This window comes from Olea europaea, chromosome 18 (assembly GCF_002742605.1).
Source record: "Olea europaea var. sylvestris chromosome 18, O_europaea_v1, whole genome shotgun sequence".
NCBI lineage: Eukaryota > Viridiplantae > Streptophyta > Magnoliopsida > Lamiales > Oleaceae > Olea > Olea europaea.
This window is the reverse complement of record NC_036254.1, coordinates 1,716,364-1,722,486: the sequence shown is the minus strand read 5'-3', so window position 1 is coordinate 1,722,486 and position 6,123 is coordinate 1,716,364. Positions and strand designations below refer to the sequence as shown.

At 33.2% G+C, this 6,123-nt stretch overlaps 1 long non-coding RNA gene across 1 annotated transcript; it reads left to right on the top strand.

The window, feature by feature from the left end:
• LOC111366436 lies at positions 1 to 626 on the top strand. The gene is made up of 2 exons (XR_002697651.1): positions 1 to 41; positions 345 to 626. It is a non-coding gene; the product is annotated as an uncharacterized LOC111366436 (long non-coding RNA).
• Positions 627 to 6,123: the final 5,497 nt, after the last annotated feature.

Below are 6,123 nucleotides of genomic sequence, written 5' to 3'. Positions count from 1 at the left end.
AGCTGCGTTGTTGGAGAACGGCTATGTTTCCTTTTCGGAAGGTAATTTCAGTTAACTTGGAACTCTTTTATTTGGTATAATAGGGAAACTGCGGCTAAGAATATCGCATCATATCCATTTCTTTTCTGTGATATTTCGGTAATCACTCTTGGGAAGAAACCGTGTACATTTGTTCCAGATTTTTTGTAAATTATAAGTTATGGGTATTAGGGAATGTGTGGGTAGAAATGGATAAAAGTTGTGGGTCTTACGGAATGTGTCGATAAAAATGATCTTTGACTAGTTTATAGGTTTGAAAACAGCTTTACCAAAACTTGCACTAACTGTTAGTCGTAACTGTGCAGGCATGGAAGTTGACACGACAACGCCGTGGTGAGCATATGGTGGATTGCGAGTTGCCTTGTGCTGCTGCTGCACAGTAGTTTATTAGACGGGGACGAATATGCTTGTGAAGATCTAATTGCTGCGATGGGAATGTTATATTTTATTTTATTTTGCTTATATATGACTACATGTATGGTGACTTTTTGTTCTAGTACCGGTGTAACTTGCACGGGATGCTGATTTTTATGACCTTGCCAAAAAATTCTATCAATAGAAAGTATTTAACAATCTTTTGTGCTTAATTATTTTATTTTATTTTTTTTCAAATAAAATCTTGTTAGTGGAAAATAATGATGACAAATTCAGTTTTTGTCAAAACAAGTAGATTAAAAAGAAAGTTCGACTCCTTAGACTGGAAACTAAAGAAAAAACTTTCAAAACTTAAATTTTGAATGCTGTCGTGGTATCAAGTGAGGTACTTTTTTGGTTTATGATTACTTTAACAATCACGTGTTGGAGAATAATTAGCTGTAGTAACTTGTAAAATAGTAAGATGCAGAAAATAATAATTATCGACTGATTGAATTTCGTGATAACACGATATCTTAAAGTGAAATTTTCGGTTGTTAACCATTGTAATTTTGCGAATAATTACTCACAGGATACAACCATGGTGGGGTTGTTGAAAAAAATGTCATATTATATCACTAATTTGACTCATTAAATAATTTTGAAATGATTAAATAAATAAGAATATTATATTATTTTAATTAAGGAAACTCAAGAGCTCAAGGTCTAATCAAGAGCTTTTTAATTATTGCATGGAATGTGAACCTGAACTCTCGACCTTCCACACAAATTCCACATTTCCTCTAATTGGGTACTTATCTAAATTAATTATTTCTTTCACATATGAAATGTATTGTATAAATATTAGATATCACAATCCTTCTTGAATCGTTGAAGTAAGTCAAAATAAATCGACAACCACGGTTGAGAATATCACACCTCTACACTTGTGACTCATCTCATAGGTTAGAACAATACTATATATTGTATTAACAAAGAAAAATAAATGAAAAAATTGGTTGATGGTAAATATTGAGTTTTTAGGTTAAAGCATGTTTAGGAGTTGTTTACGATCGGTTTAAATTATAAATAAATAGAAATGAATGGTTAATAAGTAAGTAGTACTTATGAATCATACGAAATATGTAAATAAGTAGTCGTTTGATAGTGTATAAACGGGAGACAAATAAGGGCCTTTGAAGTCATCTTGATCTCTAAACATCCATGCATACTTGAGAAGAGCAATGTACAATATTTTCCATGTTCTTTGGGTGATGTAACTTTGTTTGAGCTTTCAAGGGAACGTAATCACTGTACATTGTTTTCAGGAAATACAGCAAGCACTCCGGTGGAGATTGGCAATAAGGACCCTTCATTTATAGGGTCACCCCAATGGATTGGGGCCATCGAGTTAAGTTTTGTGTTGGACGAGCTTCGATACCCTTTGGGGGGTTGACTATGACGAGGCAAGGAGAATTGTGCAATTCTTGTACTCCACCCTCACTACACTGGGAACGATGACCACAAGAAAATTGTGAATGGTAGATGGTGCAGGTGGAAAAAGGCGATCGATAGCAAGGGAAAGCATTTCTTCTTGCATGACAAATTTTACAATTTCTCGCTTCTCCAAAGGCCAAATATGGTTTAGTTTTTAACATCAGTTTTGAAGTACGGATAGGAATTCCGTCGTATTGTCTCCCAAATTGAAAGAAATTACTTAGTCATGATTAAAACGGTAATTTATCTTCCACCTAATTGTTACTACACATCGTAGAAATAAAAATGACAAACAAGAAACATGTCGATAAAAATTACATGGAAGATCTATTGTAGTTGATTGCCGATTAAGTAATTTTCTCATTCATTTAGTAGACGATAGGTGTCACATTGTTGAATTTTAAAACTTTTAGTTCAGTGACCCGATTTAAACACAAAATAGAAATTCAACGATAAAAATGAGATGATAAATTTCGGAGGATGGTAGTAATGTAAAAAATTATGAACATTGTGTCCTTAATGAATGAACATTATTAGACTCAATTACATACCATAATTAACTCTTAAATAAAGTATCTCCATTAATAATAATTAGCAACGTAATCTCCAAGTAAAACTCCAAAAATCCTAACCCGGATCCACGATCCTCCTTTACATGGATGCTCCATTTACGCTTCATATGGGAAAATTTCATTAGAGGTCACCTAACTTATATGCGTGTTTCATTTTAGCCGCCTCATATTTGTGTGTCAATTAGATCATTACACAAGGTCGTGTTATCAAAACTAACAATCAACAGAAAGTATATTTGACACATGTTAGACGATATGGTAGTAATTAATTTCAATCAATTGAGGAATTTAATTAATATAAATCAAAGTTGAGTAATGGATACGAAAGTCAGCCCCTGTTTGGTACGCATTTTTGAAGCCAAAAATGCATTTTTTCCGTCACATCAGCACACAATTTTTGACTTCTACACTCTAATGGGGGACCCGCAATTTGATGTTTAAAATGCATTTTCATCAACAAAAATGTGCACCAAACGGACCCTCAGTAATTTATTGTAAAGTTTTCCTATTTGGAGATAAACCGACACCGCTATGGTAAGCACTTTCCAATTTTTAATAGAGCTGCCTACATGTCTTTTAACTTTCCACGAAGGTAAAGTAATTGAATTTTAAAGTTGAGCAATTTAAATATGTCAAACTAACGTGATGATATACTCGAATCAGAGATCAATTATGAAAATAGACTTTATATTAATGGGATACTATAATTGGAATAAATGTAAACAGACACCAAATTAACGAAATAAAGTTCGAGAATGTAAGTAGACTTTACACTAACTTGATAATACAGTTAAAACAAAGATCAGTAATGTTAATGTAAATGAATTAATTGTTTCAATGGTTATTGAACTTAGGTCCATGTCTTCGATTGCTCATCGAAATTTAAAATGTCGAGTTTTGACTACCGAACTTTGAAAAATGTTATACGATACTCACTAGTATAAATGTTGAACTTTGAAAAATATCGAATTTTGAGTGTGTAAATGTACAACATTTTTCAAAGTTCAGTGATCAAAACTCGATATTTTAAATTTCATTGAGCAATCGAAGACATGGACATAAGTTTGGTGATCAAAACTCGATATTTTAAATTTCAGTGACCAATCAAAGATATATGAAACTAAATTCAGTGAACATTGGAACAAATAAATCAATGTAAATAGACGCCAGACTAAGGTGATGGTAACAGAGATTAGTGTTTTACGTAAATTAGTTGAAGTAAAATTAATTGGTAGATTAGTGATGATAACAAAGATTAGTCTAAAGTTCAGGGGTTAATTGGCAAAATTAAACCATGCCTTAGGGTACCCCCGCAAGGCGCAATGCCACGTGCATACTCTTATTTAGGTAATGACGTGCCCATATAACCATAGCCTCCCTATATAAACGTTTCATTCTCATCCATTTCCTGTCTATGACAAAAACTCGAGTTTCTTCTAGGTAATTACAGACAGATTTCGTGAACCATCCCTAAATTTGGAAGCTAATTCAATCGGAATACGCACAGTGAAGTGGGTTTCTGCGTGTTTTGAAGCAAGATCGGAGTTGTTGATTGGTTGTTGTTTATTGCTTTTCCTTTCTTGGCTCGAGATCCGAGCCAAGAACAGTGGCAGTTCTCTTCACGATTCATACAGGTAATTGATTAGAAAATTAAATGGTTCCCAGTTTTAGAATGTTAAAATTTTTTATTTTATTTTTATTTTTTATTTCTGGGTCGGAAATATTTTGAAGGATTAATTGCTAAAGACGTTAAAATGGCATTGTATGGGAATATACGTTATAATGAAACGATTTGATGTTTTGAATATAGTTAGTTTTTGATGAATTTGTTTGTTCATTTAGTTTGGTTAGGGAGAAGAAATGGCGAGCAGAGAGGGGTTTTTGACGGAGGGGCAGAGGGAGATGTTGAGAATAGCGACGGAGAATGCGGAGGTCATTTCTTCGTTGTCGTTGTCCTCATCACCGAAAGCTACTGGCCCAAGGTCTCCAAGTCAGACGCCATTAGTGCTGTCTGAGCACCACAACATCAAGGCTCCGAATGGTGGGCAGTCTGCTGCAGCAGGTGGCGTGGCTGTAAGGCATGTGCGACGCTCGCATTCAGGGAAATCTATACGAGTTAAGAAGGGTAAGATTCTGAAGGAAATGATGATGATGGTGGTAAAAAGTATCATTTGTTTGCTGTTAAATTACTAGCTATGGTTATAGTTTTGTTTGGTTCTCTTTGTGGTAGAAATTGCTATGCTTCATTTATTCACGAATTAGAGAGCAGGGTCGGAGCTAGGAATTTTGTCCAATGCTCGCAAAATCTAATCAAGGTCGAACTTTTCGATTATGGTTTTAATGATATTATGACAATGCTAAAAATGACATAGCGATAACACTAATGAGATGATTATCTTTTTCCTTATTCTAGGATTAGTACCAAATTGTGCAACATCAAAATTCATTTTATTCGATATCTCCTCATCAACATTTTCTACGAAATATTTTTTTTTAAAGAATCTCTCTATTGGCACTTCACACTAAAATAAATTACAAGTGACAATTAAATACTAATTGATAAGAAAATAAATGCTAATTCTTACAAATTGGTAGAACACTAGAAAATCATCTCTAATTGTTTAACTAATTGACAGAAAGCAAGATTTCAAGAATCCATGACAAATATTACAAATATTCAACATTCACATAATCAAAATCTCCAATATTAAACAGAAAAATCACATGATCAAGAAATTTTTTTGCTGCAAATTTGAGGGCTCAAGAAACGTGGGTTTTAGGAAAGAAGTGAATTTTGAAAATATTTTTCAATATCAAAATGAAGGATAGTTCAGCATCGAGTTTTGGTTATAGAGTTAAGTGATCTTTTAGGCATATTAATATACACCCTCAGTTTTCCAAATGAAATATTTTTGGTTTTGAAATGAAACCTAAATTATTTTGAGAGTTTTACTTGATTGATTATGTGCGTGGTTTTAGACGCTTGTATGTTGAAGTTCTGTGGCTATGGTACAAAACTTTCAAAACGTTTGGTCTGTAGGTATGTAGAAGCTTAAGTTTTGAATTTCGTGATTTTTCATCAGAGAAATATTTAATGGGAAATATATCTCTGTGTTTCTATGGTCATGACTCATTAGCGGTTGAAGATGGAAAATGTGCCTTGTTGCACTAGCATTTTTTTGACTTCCCAATGCAGCCTTTCATTAAAAGGCTTGTTTACATGCTTTTGCTTATCTATGGTAGGAGTTGAATGCTGAAAATGGAAAATAAAAGAGAGCATGGTTTTATGGTATGAGAACTCATTTTTATTTCTCGATCTAATGTAGTTTCATTAAACTTGTGTTGGTATTTCTCCATCCAATATGGGTTCTTTGCATATTAATTAAATTGATGACTTTCATGACTAATTTTGTATTGACCGATGTCTTTGCTGAATTGCACTTTACCACTTAAATGCGTACTTTAATTCAAAATTTATGTCATTTAATTAATACAAATCTTGGTAAAATAAAGACTGGAAACAGTTTATGAAGATTCTTTTAGTATTTTCATAAATTCATGTTGTTTCATAGTTTTACTTAGTTATACCGATGAGAAGATATATTATTATTGCCGTTTTAGTTGGGGCTGTAGATATTGCATTCTGGCTGCTCAAGATTCA